We start from the raw sequence: 18,114 nt of genomic DNA, 5'->3' as shown, positions 1-18,114 counted from the left end.
CACAAGGAATACTTTAGATACTTGGGGGAGGGATGGAAGAAGGGGATTTATTCCTAAGCACTCAAGTTAGTACAATATATGTATCACTAAAGGAAAAACTATCAAGTTTTATTTAGTCTAACTAAAGTAGGGACTAATATTCTGTATAATGTATTTAAAAATGGCCCATAACTTACATTCTATGTAACAGACTTTCAGTATTAATGGACACCCCTTCCCCCTATTAGTCTGTTAAATCGAGGGTTTACTGTACAATTATGATTACAGGAAGAGAAAAGTAAAGGTGATGAGGGTACATTGGGGTGCTGTGGAGGGACATACAAGAGGAAAATGCTTAAATTATTTAAATTTCAGGAGTAGGATGAAGTAGATTAATATTTGCTAAGATTTCAGAGATATACCACAGCACAGGGTTTAAAGAGGGAATTATGGGCAACTACCTAGAGTTCTTTAAAGACAGGTAAGGCATTAGGAAAATGTTGTAAGTGTGAAGCAGAAGTGGTGGTTTACGGCACCATCCAGGAAGCTCTGTTGAAGAGGCTTAACCTGAGAAAGATGAGTCACCTCAGTTTGTGAAAGAGTGCAGAATTATCAAGAGATACAGATAAAACTAGAGAACTAGGAAACCACTTGTGAAATTGTATCAAGTTTAGTTTTGATGGAGCATGTCTATAACGTTCATTCTAGGGATATGAAGTTGTTTGTCTGTAAAAGGACTCTTTCTGGTGTGGTTGAAGTGGCAGGACTTGCTGACCAATATACTGAAGGTAGGAAGTGATACAGGCAAGAGGAGGTTGGGGACTAAATGGATTTACCCTAAGTGAACCATCTGTGAAGGTGACTGTCACATATGCAATAATGGCAGGCAAAGGTTACAGCCATAAGACAGCTGCCAAAGGTGAGTAAATCTATGGTTTCATGGATATGCTTTTGAAGTGAAAAATACACAGCCAAAAATTGCTAGTATCCACATGAATAGGTAGACAAGGTGTAGCACGAAACCAAAGGACATGCAATCTTAGGAAAACAGACAGTAAATATGAAGAGAAATTGAAAAATCTGACCAAAGAGTGGGTGGGATTTCAGAAAGACAGAAGCCTGAACATGCACAATAGGTATAATTTGACAATCTAGAGAAGATGGTGTATGGCGCATCACCAAATGTGGTTTATTCATACGGATGGGATCTCCATGAAGTTGGTAGATGATGGGACATTCTCAGCTGTAGGTGTTGTACACATAGCTGAGGGGAGGGTAGTGCCAGTCACACAATGAAAAAGATATAGTGCAATCCCACCACTCTGTGCTTACATTTGCATAAAATAGTGCAATCCCACCACTCTATGCTTACACCTGCATAAAATGGTACAATTCCTCCACTCTATGCTTACACCTGCTTTACATCTTAAAGATTTATACTCACCCCACAACAAACACAAGAGTGATAAAATGTCCACAATGAAATGCTTTTTCACAAACACTAAACCTAGCTCAAAACATGAACAATGAAACTTTTTTGACAAACACTAAACACCTTAGATTTAAACAGCCCAATAGACACACTTGTCTTTTGAAACAACACAATGCAGACATGTACGTGTTACAATTTTTTTTGCACTCTGGACACCACGCGTTACAGACATCTTATGTTTGTTTGTTTTAACCGTCGAACACAGGCCTTTCCCTGTTGGCGGCCCATTCCCTGGTTTTTATCCATAGTATGTCAGTGTCTTGTGTGTGTGTGTTCAAGGTCTTCTGCGATGCAGGCAACCTCTTTTGGAGATGGTGCTGGGCATGCAATTTTCATCTGGGACCTATGATCCATAGCAGGTATTCCATTTGGTTCTTATAAAGTAGTAAGGCCGGTGGTAGTACATGGTCTTCCTCACAGAAGTCTGGGGCTCTTGCGAGGAGACCTTAGATTTAAACAGCCCAATAGACACACTAGTCTTTTGAAACGACATAATGCAGACATGTATGTATTACACTTTCTTTTTGCACTCTAGACACCACACATTACAGACACCTTTTGTTTGTTTTAACCGTCAAACACAGGCCTTTCCCTGTTGGCAGCCCATTCCCTGGTTTTTATCCATGGTATGTCAGTGTCTTGTGTGTGTGTTCAAGGTTTTCTGCGATGCAGGCGACCTCTTTTGGAGATGGTGCTGGGCGCACAATTTTCATCTGGGACTTATGGTCCAGAGCAGGTATTCCATTTGGTTCTTATAAAGTAGTGAGGCCAGTGGTAATACATGGTCTTCCTCACAGAAGTCTGGGACTCTTGCAAGGAGACTTTCTTTCACTTTGCAGTCCAGCAGGTGGTGTTCCAGTGGGTCCATTGATGGCTCCTGACGGTAGACGACAGTCTATCATGACGCCGTCAATTTTTTGCCTGCTACATTGGTATCCCGGCATAGACGGTGTAGATTAACTACAGTTTACACTGTTTTAACATATCACAAGACCCTTCAAGTCCAAGATGCAGCATCCATACTCAAGATATTGAAAACTTCCCCAGAAATTGTCCTGCTCTCACTGTACACTAACATGCACAATACATTGCCATACTTCTTGAATGAGGTCCTGCCTGTTGGATGTGGTTGGCTAACTGAGTGCCATGGGAGCCTCATTGAACAGGCTCCTAGTGCACAAAGGTAAGTAATATAATATATATATATATATATATATATATATATATATATATATATATATATATATATATATATATATACCGGGAGCGGGGGGCCAGAAATCCTCCCCTCCTTGTATTTTTTTTAACTTTCTAAAATGAGAAACAGAAGAAGGAGTCACGCGGGAGTGCTCATCCTCCTCGAAGGCTCAGATTGGGGTGCCTAAATGTGTGTGGATGTAACCAAGATGTGAAAAAAGGAGAGATAGGTAGTATGTTTGAGGAAAGGAACCTGGATGTTTTGGCTCTGAGTGAAACGAAGCTCAAGGGTAAAGGGGAAGAGTGGTTTGGGAATGTCTTGGGAGTAAAGTCAGGGGTTAGTGAGAAGACAAGAGCAAGGGAAGGAGTAGCAATATTCCTGAAACAGGAGTTGTGGGAGTATGTGATAGAATGTAAGAAAGTAAATTCTCGATTAATATGGGTAAAACTGAAAGTTGATGGAGAGAGATGGGTGATTATTGATGCATATGCACCTGGGCATGAGAAGAAAGATCATGAGAGGCAAGTGTTTTGGGAGCAGCTGAATGAGTGTGTTAGTGGTTCTGATGCACGAGACCGGGTTATAGTGATGGGTGATTTGAATGCAAAGGTGAGTAATGTGGCAGTTGAGGGAATAATTGGTATACATGGGGTATTCAGTGTTGTAAATGGAAATGTTGAAGAGCTTGTAGATTTATGTGCTGAAAAAGGACTGATGATTGGGAATACCTGGTTTAAAAAGCGAGATATACATAAATATACTTAGGTAAGTAGGAGAGATGGCCAGAAAGCGTTATTGGATTACGTGTTAATTGACAGGCGCGCGAAAGAGAGACTTTTGGATGTTAATGTGCTGAGAGGTGCAACTGGAGGGATGTCTGATCATTATCTTGTGGAGGCTAAGGTGAAGATTTGTATGGGTTTTCAGAAAAGAAGAGTGAATGTTGGGGTGAAGAGGGTGGTGAGAGTAAGTGAGCTTGGGAAGGAGACTTGTGTGAGGAAGTACCAGGAGAGACTGAGTACAGAATGGAAAAAGGTGAGAACAATGGAAGTAAGGGGAGTGGGGGAGGAATGGGATGTATTTAGGGAATCAGTGATGGATTGCGCAAAAGATGCTTGTGGCATGAGAAGAGTGGGAGGTGGGTTGATTAGAAAGGGTAGTGAGTGGTGGGATGAAGAAGTAAGAGTATTAGTGAAAGAGAAGAGAGAGGCATTTGGACGATTTTTGCAGGGAAAAAATGAAATTGAGTGGGAGACGTATAAAAGAAAGAGACAGGAGGTCAAGAGAAAGGTGCAAGAGGTGAAAAAAAGGGCAAATGAGAGTTGGGGTCAGAGAGTATCATTAAATTTTAGGGAGAATAAAAAGATGTTCTGGAAGGAGGTAAATAAAGTGCGTAAGACAAGGGACCAAATGGGAACTTCAGTGAAGAGCGCAAATGGGGAGGTGATAACAAGTAGTGGTGATGTGAGAAGGAGATGGAGTGAGTATTTTGAAAGTTTGTTGAATGTGTTTGATGATAGAGTGGCAGATATAGGGTGTTTTGGTCGAGGTGGTGTGCAAAGTGAGAGGGTTAGGGAAAATGATTTGGTAAACAGAGAAGAGGTAGTAAAAGCTTTGCGGAAGATGAAAGCCAGCAAGGCAGCAGGTTTGGATGGTATTGCAGTGGAATTTATTAAAAAAGGGGGTGACTGTATTGTTGACTGGTTGGTAAGGTTATTTAATGTATGTACGACTCATGGTGAGGTGCCTGAGGATTGGCGGAATGCGTGCATAGTGCCATTGTACAAAGGCAAAGGGGATAAGAGTGAGTGCTCAAATTACAGAGGTATAAGTTTGTTGAGTATTCCTGGTAAATTATATGGGAGGATATTGATTGAGAGGGTGAAGGCATGTACAGAGCATCAGATTGGGGAAGAGCAGTGTGGTTTCAGAAGTGGTAGAGGATGTGTGGATCAGGTGTTTGCTTTGAAGAATGTATGTGAGAAATACTTAGAAAAGCAAATGGATTTGTATGTAGCATTTATGGATCTGGAGAAGGCATATGATAGAGTTGATAGAGATGCTCTGTGGAAGGTATTAAGAATATATGGTGTGGGAGGCAAGTTGTTAGAAGCAGTGAAAAGTTTTTATCGAGGATGTAATCATGTGTACGTGTAGGAAGAGAGGAAAGTGATTGGTTCTCAGTGAATGTAGGTTTGCGGCAGGGGTGTGTGATGTCTCCATGGTTGTTTAATTTGTTTATGGATGGGGTTGTTAGGGAGGTGAATGCAAGAGTTTTGGAAAGAGGAGCAAGTATGAAGTCTGTTGTGGATGAGAGAGCTTGGGAAGTGAGTCAGTTGTTGTTAGCTGATGATACAGCGCTGGTGGCTGATTCATGTGAGAAACTGCAGAAGCTGGTGACTGAGTTTGGTAAAGTGTGTGAAAGAAGAAAGTTAAGAGTAAATGTGAATAAGAGCAAGGTTATTAGGTACAGTAGGGTTGAGGGTCAAGTCAATTGGGAGGTGAGTTTGAATGGAGAAAAACTGGAGGAAGTGAAGTGTTTTAGATATCTGGGAGTGGATCTGGCAGCGGATGGAACCATGCAAGCGGAAGTGGATCATATATATATATATATATATATATATATATATATATATATATATATATATATATATATATATATATATATGTATGTATATATATATATATATATATATATATATATATATATATATATATATATATATATATATATATATATTTTTTTTTTTTTTTTTTTTTTTTTTTTTTTTTTGCTTTGTCGCTGTCTCCCGCGTTTGCGAGGTAGCGCAAGGAAACAGACGAAAGAAATGGCCCAACCCACCCCCATACACATGTATATACATACGTCCACACACGCAAATATACATACCTACACAGCTTTCCATGGTTTACCCCAGACGCTTCACATGCCTTGATTCAATCCACTGACAGCACGTCAACCCCGGTATACCACATCGCTCCAATTCACTCTATTCCTTGCCCTCCTTTCACCCTCCTGCATGTTCAGGCCCCGATCACACAAAATCTTTTTCACTCCATCTTTCCACCTCCAATTTGGTCTCCCTCTTCTCCTCGTTCCCTCCACCTCCGACACATATATCCTCGTGGTCAATCTTTCCTCACTCATCCTCTCCATGTGACCAAACCATTTCAAAACACCCTCTTCTGCTCTCTCAACCACGCTCTTTTTATTTCCACACATCTCTCTTACCCTTACGTTACTCACTCGATCAAACCACCTCACACCACACATTGTCCTCAAACATCTCATTTCCAGCACATCCATCCTCCTGCGCACAACTCTATCCATAGCCCACGCCTCGCAACCATACAACATTGTTGGAACCACTATTCCTTCAAACATACCCATTTTTGCTTTCCGAGATAATGTTCTCGACTTCCACACATTCTTCAAGGCCCCCAGAATTTTCGCCCCCTCCCCCACCCTATGATCCACTTCCACTTCCATGGTTCCATCCGCTGCCAGATCCACTCCCAGATATCTAAAAACTTCACTTCCTCCAGTTTTTCTCCATTCAAACTCACCTCCCAATTGACTTGACCCTCAACCCTACTGTACCTAATAACCTTGCTCTTATTCACATTTACTCTTAACTTTCTTCTTCCACACACTTTACCAAACTCAGTCACCAGCTTCTGCAGTTTCTCACATGAATCAGCCACCAGCACTGTATCATCAGCGAACAACAACTGACTCACTTCCCAAGCTCTCTCATCCCCAACAGACTTCATACTTGCCCCTCTTTCCAAAACTCTTGCATTTACCTCCCTAACAACCCCATCCATAAACAAATTAAACAACCATGGAGACATCACACACCCCAGCCGCAAACCTACATTCACTGAGAACCAATCACTTTCCTCTCTTCCTACACGTACACATGCCTTACATCCTCGATAAAAACTTATACCTCTGTAATTTGAGCACTCACTCTTATCGCCTTTGCCTTTGTACAATGGCACTATGCACGCATTCCGCCAATCCTCAGGCACCTCACCATGAGTCATACATACATTAAATAACCTTACCAACCAGTCAACAATACAGTCACCCCCTTTTTTAATAACTTCCACTGCAATACCATCCAAACCTGCTGCCTTGCCGGCTTTCATCTTCCGCAAAGCTTTTACTACCTCTTCTCTGTTTACCAAATCATTTTCCCTAACCCTCGCACTTTGCACACCACCTCGACCAAAACACCCTATATCTGCCACTCTATCATCAAACACATTCAACAAACCTTCAAAATACTCACTCCATCTTCTCACATCACCACTACTTGTTATCACCTCCCCATTTGCGCCCTTCACTGAAGTTCCCATTTGCTCCCTTGTCTTACACACTTTATTTACCTCCTTCCAGAACATCTTTTTATTCTCCCTAAAATTTAATGATACTCTCTCACCCCAACTCTCATTTGCCCTTTTTTTCACCTCTTGCACCTTTCTCTTGACCTCCTGTCTCTTTCTTTTATACGTCTCCCACTCAATTTCATTTTTTCCCTGCAAAAATCGTCCAAATGCCTCTCTCTTCTCTTTCACTAATACTCTTACTTCTTCATCCCACCACTCACTACCCTTTCTAATCAACCCACCTCCCACTCTTCTCATGCCACAAGCATCTTTTGCGCAATCCATCACTGATTCCCTAAATACATCCCATTCCTCCCCCACTCCCCTTACTTCCATTGTTTCTCACCTTTTTCCATTCTGTACTCAGTCTCTCCTGGTACTTCCTCATATATATATATATATATATATATATATATATATATATATATATATATATATATATATAAATATATGATCATTATCTTGTGGAGGCGAAGGTGAAGATTTGTGGGGGTTTTCAGAAAAGAAGAGAGAATGTTGGGGTGAAGAGAGTGGTGTGAGAGTAAGTGAGCTTGGGAAGGAGACTTGTGTGAGGAAGTACCAGGAGAGACTGAGTACAGAATGGAAAAAGTTGAGAACAAAGGCGGTAAGGGGAGTGGGGGAGGAATAGGATGTATTTAGGGAAACAGTGATGGCTTGCGCAAAAGATGCTTGTGGCATGAGAAGCGTGGGAGGTGGGTTGATTAGAAAAGGTAGTGAGTGGTGGGATGAAGAAGTAAGATTATTAGTGAAAGAGAAGAGAGAGGCATTTGGACGATTTTTGCAGGGAAAAAATGCAAATGAGTGGGAGAGGTATAAAAGAAAGAGGCAGGAGGTCAAGAGAAAAGTGCAAGAGGTGAAACAGAGGGCAAATGAGAGTTGGGGTGAGAGAGTATCATTAAATTTTCAGGAGAATAAAAAGTTGTTTTGGAAGGAGGTAAATAAAGTGCGTAAGACAAGGGAACAAATGGGAACTTCAGTGAAGGGGGCTAATGGGGAGGTGATAACAAGTAGTGGTGATGTGAGAAGGAGATGGAGTGAGTATTTTGAAGGTTTGTTGAATGTGTTTGGTGATAGGGTGGCAGATATAGGGTGTTTTGGTCGAGGTGGTGTGCAGAGTGAGAGGGTTAGGGAAAATAATTTGGTAAATAGAGAAGAGGTAGTAAAAGCTTTACGGAAGATGAAAGCCGGCAAGGCAGCAGGTTTGGATGGTATTGCAGTGGAATTTATTAAAAATGGGGGTGACTGTATTGTTGACTGGTTGGTAAGGTTATTTAATGTATGTATGATTCATGGTGAGGTGCCTGAGGATTGGCAGAATGCTTGCATAGTGCCATTGTACAAAGGCAAAGGGGATAAGAGTGAGTGCTCAAATTACAGAGGTATAAGTTTGTTGAGTATTCCTGGTAAATTATATGGGAGGGTATTGATTGAGAGGGTGAAGGCATGTACAGAGCATCAGATTGGGGAAGAGCAGTGTGGTTTCAGAAGTGGTAGAGGATGTGTGGATCAGGTGTTTGCTTTGAAGAATGTAGGTGAGAAATACTTAGAAAAGCAAATGGATTTGTATGTAGCATTTATGGATCTGGAGAAGGCATATGATAGAGTTGATAGAGATGCTCTGTGGAAGGTATTAAGAATATATGGTGTGGGAGGCAAGTTGTTTGAAGCAGTGAAAAGTTTTTTTCGAGGATGTAAGGCATGTGTACGTGTAGGAAGAGAGGAAAGTGATTGGTTCTCAGTGAATGTAGGTTTGCGGCAGGGGTGTGTGATGTCTCCATGGTTATTTAATTTGTTTATGGATGGGGTTGTTAGGGAGGTGAATGCAAGAGTTTTGGAAAGAGGGGCAAGTATGAAGTCTGTTGTGGATGAGAGAGCTTGGGAAGTGAGTCAGTTGTTGTTCGCTGATGATACAGTGCTGGTGGCTGATTCATGTAAGAAACTGTAAAGGCTGGTGACTGAGTTTGGTAAAGTGTGTGAAAGAAGAAAGTTAAGAGTTAATGTAGATACGAGCAAGGTTATTAGGTACGGTAGGGTTGAGGGTCAAGTCAATTGGGAGGTAAGTTTGAATGGAGAAAAACTGGAGGAAGTAAAGTGTTTTAGATATCTGGGAGTGGATCAGGCGGCTTTAGGAACCATCTAAGCGTAAGTGAATCATAGGGTGGGGGAGGGGGCGAAAATTCTGGGAGTCATGAAGAATATTTGGAAGTCGAGAACATTATCTTGGAAAGCAAAAATGGGTATGTTTGAAGGAATAGTGGTTCCAACATTGTTGTATGGTTGCGAGGCGTGGGCTATGGATAGAGTTGTGCACAGGAGGGTGGATGTGCTGGAAATGAGATGCTTGAGGACAATATGTGGTGTGAGGTGGTTCGATCGAGTAAGTAATGTAAGGGTAAGAGTGATGTGTGGAAATAAAAGGAGCGTGGTTGAGAGAGCAGAAGAGGGTGTTTTGAAATGGTTTGGTCACATTGAGAGAATGAGTGAGGAAGATTGACCAAGAGGATATATGTGTCAGAGGTGGAGGAACAGGAAAAGGGGAGACCAAAGGGGAGGGGGAAAAGGGTAAAAAAAATTTTTTGGTAGGGGCCAAACATCGGGGAGGGGAAAGGGGCAAAATAGGGAATTTGGAACGAGGGGATACCGGGGGTGAGTGCTTTCAGGGTTTTGCCCGGGGCATTAACTCGGGGGTAAACCATGGAATTTTTGGGGGGGGTTTTAAAACCCGGGGTTTTGCTTTTTTAACTGTTAAATGGGGGGGGGGGCCTTTTGCTTTTCCTGCCTCCCTTTCACAAGGGGGGGGGGGTTTTTTTAAGGGAAAAGGGGTTTTGGGGGGGAAAAAAAAAGGGCAGAAAAATTTTAGAGGGGAAAGCATTTTGGGTTTAAAGTGTAAGAGTTAAGGGTTGTTTTGGTTTTGGGGAAATTTAGAAAAAAAGATTTGTTGGGCCCATTTTTGGTTTTTTTCTTGGGGGGCTATGAAGGAAAAGCCAAAAAAATATTTAAAAAAAAAATATTTAAATTTTAAACTTTAAAATTTTACGATTTTAGAAAGGTACTTAAAAAAAAGGAGGGGTCTGGGGGAATATTTCCCGGCCCCCTTTTTCTTCTTTGGGTTTAAAAAAAAAAGGGGTGGGGGATTTTCCAGATTTTTTAGCATTAAGCCGGGGATAAGGGGGAATATTCTTTTCCCTAAAAATTTATTATTAAAATAAATTATATTTTTAAAAATGTGTGAAGAAAAGTTAAATAAAGTGAATAAGAGAAAGGGTTTTTTTGGTACGTAGGGTTGGGGGTCAAGTCTTTGGGGGGGTGAGTTTGAATGGAGAAAAAGGGAGGAAGTGAAGTGTTTTAATATCGGGGAGGGGATCTGCAGGGGGAGGGAACCATAAGCGGAAGGGGAAAGGTGGGGGGGGGGGCAAAATTTTGGGGCCTTGAAAATGTGTGGAAGTCGAGAACATTATCTCAAAGCAAAAATGGGTATTTTTAAAGGGAATAGTGGTTCCAACAATTTGTATTTGCAGGCGGGGGCTATGGATGGGGTTGGCGCAGGGGAGGGATGTGCTGAAATGGATGTTTGGGGACAATGGGGGTGTAGGGGGTTTGATGAGTAGTAAGTGGGGGAAGAGAGATTTTGGGGAAATAAAAGGGGGGGTTGAGAGAGCAAAGGGGGTGTTTTGAAGGGGTTTGGGACAGGGAAAATGAGTGGGGAAAGATTACCAAAGGGGAATAGGGTTCGGGGGTGGGGGGAACGAGGAAAGGGGGGAGACCAAATTGGAGGGGAAAGATGGAGGAAAAAGTTTTGTGTGATGGGGCCTAACATGCAGGGGGGTAAAAGGGGGAAGGGAAAAAGGTGAATTGGACGTGTGGTATCCCGGGGTTGACGGCTGTAGTGGATTGAAAAAGGCATGTGAAGCGTCGGGGGTAAACCATGGAAAGCTTGTAGGTTGTATATTTGCGTTTTGGGGACGTATTTTATACTTGAGGGGGGGGGGGGTTGGGGCCATTTTTTCCTTTTTCCCTTGGCTCCCTCCAAGCGAGGCGCCAAAGAAAAAAAAAAAAATATAATTTTTTTTTTTTTTTTTTTTTTTTTTTTCTTTGTCGCTGTCTCCCCGTTGGAGGTAGCGCAAGGAAACAGACAAAAGAAATGGCCCAACCCCCCCCATACACATGTATATACATACGTCCACACACGCAAAATACATACCACACAGCTTTCCATGGTTTACCCCAGACGCTTCACATGCCTTGATTCAATCCACTGACAGCACGTCAACCCCTGTATACCACATCGCTCCAATTCACTCTATTCCTTGCCCTCCTTTCACCCTCCTGCATGTTCAGGCCCCGATCACACAAAATCTTTTTCACTCCATCTTTCCACCTCCAATTTGGTCTCCCTCTTCTCCTCGTTCCCTCCACCTCCGACACATATATCCTCGTGGTCAATCTTTCCTCACTCATCCTCTCCATGTGACCAAACCATTTCAAAACACCCTCTTCTGCTCTCTCAACCACGCTCTTTTTATTTCCACACATCTCTCTTACCCTTACGTTACTCACTCGATCAAACCACCTCACACCACACATTGTCCTCAAACATCTCATTTCCAGCACATCCATCCTCCTGCGCACAACTCTATCCATAGCCCACGCCTCGCAACCATACAACATTGTTGGAACCACTATTCCTTCAAACATACCCATTTTTGCTTTCCGAGATAATGTTCTCGACTTCCACACATTCTTCAAGGCCCCCAGAATTTTCGCCCCCTCCCCCACCCTATGATCCACTTCCACTTCCATGGTTCCATCCGCTGCCAGATCCACTCCCAGATATCTAAAAACTTCACTTCCTCCAGTTTTTCTCCATTCAAACTCACCTCCCAATTGACTTGACCCTCAACCCTACTGTACCTAATAACCTTGCTCTTATTCACATTTACTCTTAACTTTCTTCTTCCACACACTTTACCAAACTCAGTCACCAGCTTCTGCAGTTTCTCACATGAATCAGCCACCAGCACTGTATCATCAGCGAACAACAACTGACTCACTTCCCAAGCTCTCTCATCCCCAACAGACTTCATACTTGCCCCTCTTTCCAAAACTCTTGCATTTACCTCCCTAACAACCCCATCCATAAACAAATTAAACAACCATGGAGACATCACACACCCCAGCCGCAAACCTACATTCACTGAGAACCAATCACTTTCCTCTCTTCCTACACGTACACATGCCTTACATCCTCGATAAAAACTTATACCTCTGTAATTTGAGCACTCACTCTTATCGCCTTTGCCTTTGTACAATGGCACTATGCACGCATTCCGCCAATCCTCAGGCACCTCACCATGAGTCATACATACATTAAATAACCTTACCAACCAGTCAACAATACAGTCACCCCCTTTTATAATAACTTCCACTGCAATACCATCCAAACCTGCTGCCTTGCCGGCTTTCATCTTCCGCAAAGCTTTTACTACCTCTTCTCTGTTTACCAAATCATTTTCCCTAACCCTCGCACTTTGCACACCACCTCGACCAAAACACCCTATATCTGCCACTCTATCATCAAACACATTCAACAAACCTTCAAAATACTCACTCCATCTTCTCACATCACCACTACTTGTTATCACCTCCCCATTTGCGCCCTTCACTGAAGTTCCCATTTGCTCCCTTGTCTTACACACTTTATTTACCTCCTTCCAGAACATCTTTTTATTCTCCCTAAAATTTAATGATACTCTCTCACCCCAACTCTCATTTGCCCTTTTTTTCACCTCTTGCACCTTTCTCTTGACCTCCTGTCTCTTTCTTTTATACGTCTCCCACTCAATTGCATTTTTTCCCTGCAAAAATCGTCCAAATGCCTCTCTCTTCTCTTTCACTAATACTCTTACTTCTTCATCCCACCACTCACTACCCTTTCTAATCAACCCACCTCCCACTCTTCTCATGCCACAAGCATCTTTTGCGCAATCCATCACTGATTCCCTAAATACATCCCATTCCTCCCCCACTCCCCTTACTTCCATTGTTCTCACCTTTTTCCATTCTGTACTCAGTCTCTCCTGGTACTTCCTCACATATATATATATATATATATATATATATATATATATATATATATATATATATATATATATATAAATATATGATCATTATCTTGTGGAGGCGAAGGTGAAGATTTGTGGGGGTTTTCAGAAAAGAAGAGAGAATGTTGGGGTGAAGAGAGTGGTGTGAGAGTAAGTTAGCTTGGGAAGGAGACTTGTGTGAGGAAGTACCAGGAGAGACTGAGTACAGAATGGAAAAAGTTGAGAACAAAGGCGGTAAGGGGAGTGGGGGAGGAATAGGATGTATTTAGGGAAAGCAGTGATGGCTTGCGCAAAAGATGCTTGTGGCATGAGAAGCGTGGGAGGTGGGTTGATTAGAAAAGGTAGTGAGTGGTGGGATGAAGAAGTAAGATTATTAGTGAAAGAGAAGAGAGAGGCATTTGGACGATTTTTGCAGGGAAAAAATGCAAATGAGTGGGAGAGGTATAAAAGAAAGAGGCAGGAGGTCAAGAGAAAAGTGCAAGAGGTGAAACAGAGGGCAAATGAGAGTTGGGGTGAGAGAGTATCATTAAATTTTCAGGAGAATAAAAAGACGTTTTGGAAGGAGGTAAATAAAGTGCGTAAGACAAGGGAACAAATGGGAACTTCAGTGAAGGGGGCTAATGGGGAGGTGATAACAAGTAGTGGTGATGTGAGAAGGAGATGGAGTGAGTATTTTGAAGGTTTGTTGAATGTGTTTGGTGATAGGGTGGCAGATATAGGGTGTTTTGGTCGAGGTGGTGTGCAGAGTGAGAGGGTTAGGGAAAATAATTTGGTAAATAGAGAAGAGGTAGTAAAAGCTTTACGGAAGATGAAAGCCGGCAAGGCAGCAGGTTTGGATGGTATTGCAGTGGAATTTATTAAAAATGGGGGTGACTGTATTGTTGACTGGTTGGTAAGGTTATTTAATGTATGTATGATTCATGGTGAGGTGCCTGAGGATTGGCAGAATGCTTGCATAGTGCCATTGTACAAAGGCAAATGGGATAAGAGTGAGTGCTCAAATTACAGAGGTATAAGTTTGTTGAGTATTCCTGGTAAATTATATGGGAGGGTATTGATTGAGAGGGTGAAGGCATGTACAGAGCATCAGATTGGGGAAGAGCAGTGTGGTTTCAGAAGTGGTAGAGGATGTGTGGATCAGGTGTTTGCTTTGAAGAATGTAGGTGAGAAATACTTAGAAAAGCAAATGGATTTGTATGTAGCATTTATGGATCTGGAGAAGGCATATGATAGAGTTGATAGAGATGCTCTGTGGAAGGTATTAAGAATATATGGTGTGGGAGGCAAGTTGTTTGAAGCAGTGAAAAGTTTTTTCGAGGATGTAAGGCATGTGTACGTGTAGGAAGAGAGGAAAGTGATTGGTTCTCAGTGAATGTAGGTTTGCGGCAGGGGTGTGTGATGTCTCCATGGTTATTTAATTTGTTTATGGATGGGGTTGTTAGGGAGGTGAATGCAAGAGTTTTGGAAAGAGGGGCAAGTACGCAGTCTGTTGTGGATGAGAGAGCTTGGGAAGTGAGTCAGTTGTTGTTCGCTGATGATACAGTGCTGGTGGCTGATTCATGTAAGAAACTGTAAAGGCTGGTGACTGAGTTTGGTAAAGTGTGTGAAAGAAGAAAGTTAAGAGTTAATGTAGATACGAGCAAGGTTATTAGGTACGGTAGGGTTGAGGGTCAAGTCAATTGGGAGGTAAGTTTGAATGGAGAAAAACTGGAGGAAGTAAAGTGTTTTAGATATCTGGGAGTGGATCTGGCGGCTGATGGAACCATCTAAGCGTAAGTGAATCATAGGGTGGGGGAGGGGGCGAAAATTCTGGGAGCCTTGAAGAATATTTGGAAGACGAGAACATTATCTTGGAAAGCAAAAATGGGTATGTTTGAAGGAATAGTGGTTCCAACATTGTTGTATGGTTGCGAGGCGTGGGCTATGGATAGAGTTGTGCACAGGAGGGTGGATGTGCTGGAAATGAGATGCTTGAGGACAATATGTGGTGTGAGGTGGTTCGATCGAGTAAGTAATGTAAGGGTAAGAGTGATGTGTGGAAATAAAAGGAGCGTGGTTGAGAGAGCAGAAGAGGGTGTTTTGAAATGGTTTGGTCACATTGAGAGAATGAGTGAGGAAAGATTGACCAAGAGGATATATGTGTCAGAGGTGGAGGGAACGAGGAGAAGTGGGAGACCAAATTGGAGGTGGAAAGATGGAGTGAAAAAGATTTTGAGTGATCGGGGCCTGAACATGCAGGAGGGCGAAAGGCGTGCAAGGAATAGAGTGAATTGGAACGATGTGGTATACCGGGGTCGACGTGCTGTCAATGGATTGAACCAGGACATGTGAAGCGTCTGGGGTAAACCATGGAAAGTTGTGTGGGGCCTGGATGTGGAAAGGGAGCCGTGGTTTCGGTGCTTTATTACATGACAACTAGAGACTGAGTGTGAACGAATGGGGCCTTTGGTGTCTTTTCCTAGCGCTACCTTGCACACATGAGGGGGGAGGGGGTTGTTATTCCATGTGCAGCGAGGTGGCGATGGGAACAAATAAAGGCAGACTATGAATTATGTACATGTGTATATATGTATACATCTGTGTGTGTATATATATGTGTACATTGAGATGTATAGGTATGTATATGTGCGTGTGTGGACGTGTATGTATATACATGTGTATGTGGGTGGGTTGGGCCATTCTTTCGTCTGTTTCCTTGAGCTACCTCGCTAACGCGAGAGACAGCAACAAAGCAAAATAAATAAATAAATAAATATATATATATATATATATATATTTCTTTCAAACTATTCACGATTTCCCGCATCAGCAAGGTAGCATTAAGAACAGAGGACTGGGCCTCTGAGGGAATATCTTCACCTGGCCCCCTTCTCTCTTCCTTCTTTTGGAAAATTAAAAAAAAAAAAAATGAGTGAAGGATTTCCAGCCCCCCACTCCCTCCCCTTTTAGTCACCTTCAACGACACGCAAGGAATACGTGGGAAGTATTCTTTCTCCCCTATCCCCAGGAATATATATATATATATATATATATATATATATATATATATATAAAGTGTGTGGAAGAAGAAAGTTAAGAGTAAATGTGAATAAGAGCAAGGTTATTAGGTACAGTAGGGTTGAGGGTCAAGTCAATTGGGAGGTGAGTTTGAATGGAGAAAAACTGGAGGAAGTGAAGTGTTTTAGATATCTGGGAGTGGATCTGGCAGCGGATGGAACCATGGAAGCGGAAGTGGATCATAGGGTGGGGGAGGGGGCGAAAATTCTGGGGGCCTTGAAGAATGTGTGGAAGTCGAGAACATTATCTCGGAAAGCAAAAATGGGTATGTTTGAAGGAATAGTGGTTCCAACAATGTTGTATGGTTGCGAGGCGTGGGCTATGGATAGAGTTGTGCGCAGGAGGATGGATGTGCTGGAAATGAGATGTTTGAGGACAATGTGTGGTGTGAGGTGGTTTGATCGAGTGAGTAACGTAAGGGTAAGAGAGATGTGTGGAAATAAAAAGAGCGTGGTTGAGAGAGCAGAAGAGGGTGTTTTGAAGTGGTTTGGGCACATGGAGAGAATGAGTGAGGAAAGATTGACCAAGAGGATATATGTGTCGGAGGTGGAGGGAACGAGGAGAAGAGGGAGACCAAATTGTAGGTGGAAAGATGGAGTGAAAAAGATTTTGTGTGATCGGGGCCTGAACATGCAGGAGGGTGAAAGGAGGGCAAGGAATAGAGTGAATTGGAGCGATGTGGTATACCGGGGTTGACGTGCTGTCAGTGGATTGAATCAAGGCATGTGAAGCGTCTGGGGTAAACCATGGAAAGCTGTGTAGGTATGTATATTTGCGTGTGTGGACGTATGTATATACATGTGTATGGGGGGGGTTGGGCCATTTCTTTCGTCTGTTTCCTTGCGCTACCTCACAAGCGCGGGAGGCGGCGACAAAGTATAAAAAAAAAAAGATATATATATATATATATATATATTATTTTTTTTTTTTTTATTATACTTTGTCGCTGTCTCCCGCGTTTGCGAGGTAGCACAAGGAAACAGACGAAAGAAATGGCCCCACCCCTCCCATACACATGTATATACATACGTCCACACATGCAAATATACATACCTACACAGCTTTCCATGGTGTACCCCAGACGCTTCACATGCCTTGATTCAATCCATTGACAGCACGTCAACCCCGGTATACCACATCGCTCCAATTCACTCTATTCCTTGCCCTCCTTTCACCCTCCTGCATGTTCAGGCCCCGATCACACAAAATCTTTTTCACTCCATCTTTCCACCTCCAATTTGGTCTCCCTCTTCTCCTCATTCCCTCCACCTCCGACACATATATCCTCTTCGTCAATCTTTCCTCACTCATTCTCTCCATGTGCCCAAACCACTTCAAAACACCCTCTTCTGCTCTCTCAACCACGCTCTTTTTATTTCCACACATCTCTCTTACCCTTACGTTACTCACTCGATCAAACCACCTCACACCACACATTGTCCTCAAACATCTCATTTCCAGCACATCCATCCTCCTGCGCACAACTCTATCCATAGCCCACGCCTCGCAACCATACAACATTGTTGGAACCACTATTCCTTCAAACATACCCATTTTTGCTTTCCGAGATAATGTTCTCGACTTCCACACATTCTTCAAGGCCCCCAGAATTTTCGCCCCCTCCCCCACCCTATGATCCACTTCTGCTTCCATGGTTCCATCTGCTGCCAGATCCACTCCCAGATATCTAAAACACTTCACTTCCTCCAGTTTTTCTCCATTCAAACTCACCTCCCAATTGACTTGACCCTCAACCCTACTGTACCTAATAACCTTGCTCTTATTCACATTTACTCTTAACTTTCTTCTTCCACACACTTTACCAAACTCAGTCACCAGCTTCTGCAGTTTCTCACATGAATCAGCCACCA

This window comes from Panulirus ornatus, chromosome 11 (genome assembly GCF_036320965.1).
Source record: "Panulirus ornatus isolate Po-2019 chromosome 11, ASM3632096v1, whole genome shotgun sequence".
NCBI lineage: Eukaryota > Metazoa > Arthropoda > Malacostraca > Decapoda > Palinuridae > Panulirus > Panulirus ornatus.
The sequence above is the reverse complement of the archived record's forward strand: the minus strand, read 5'-3'. Positions refer to the sequence as shown.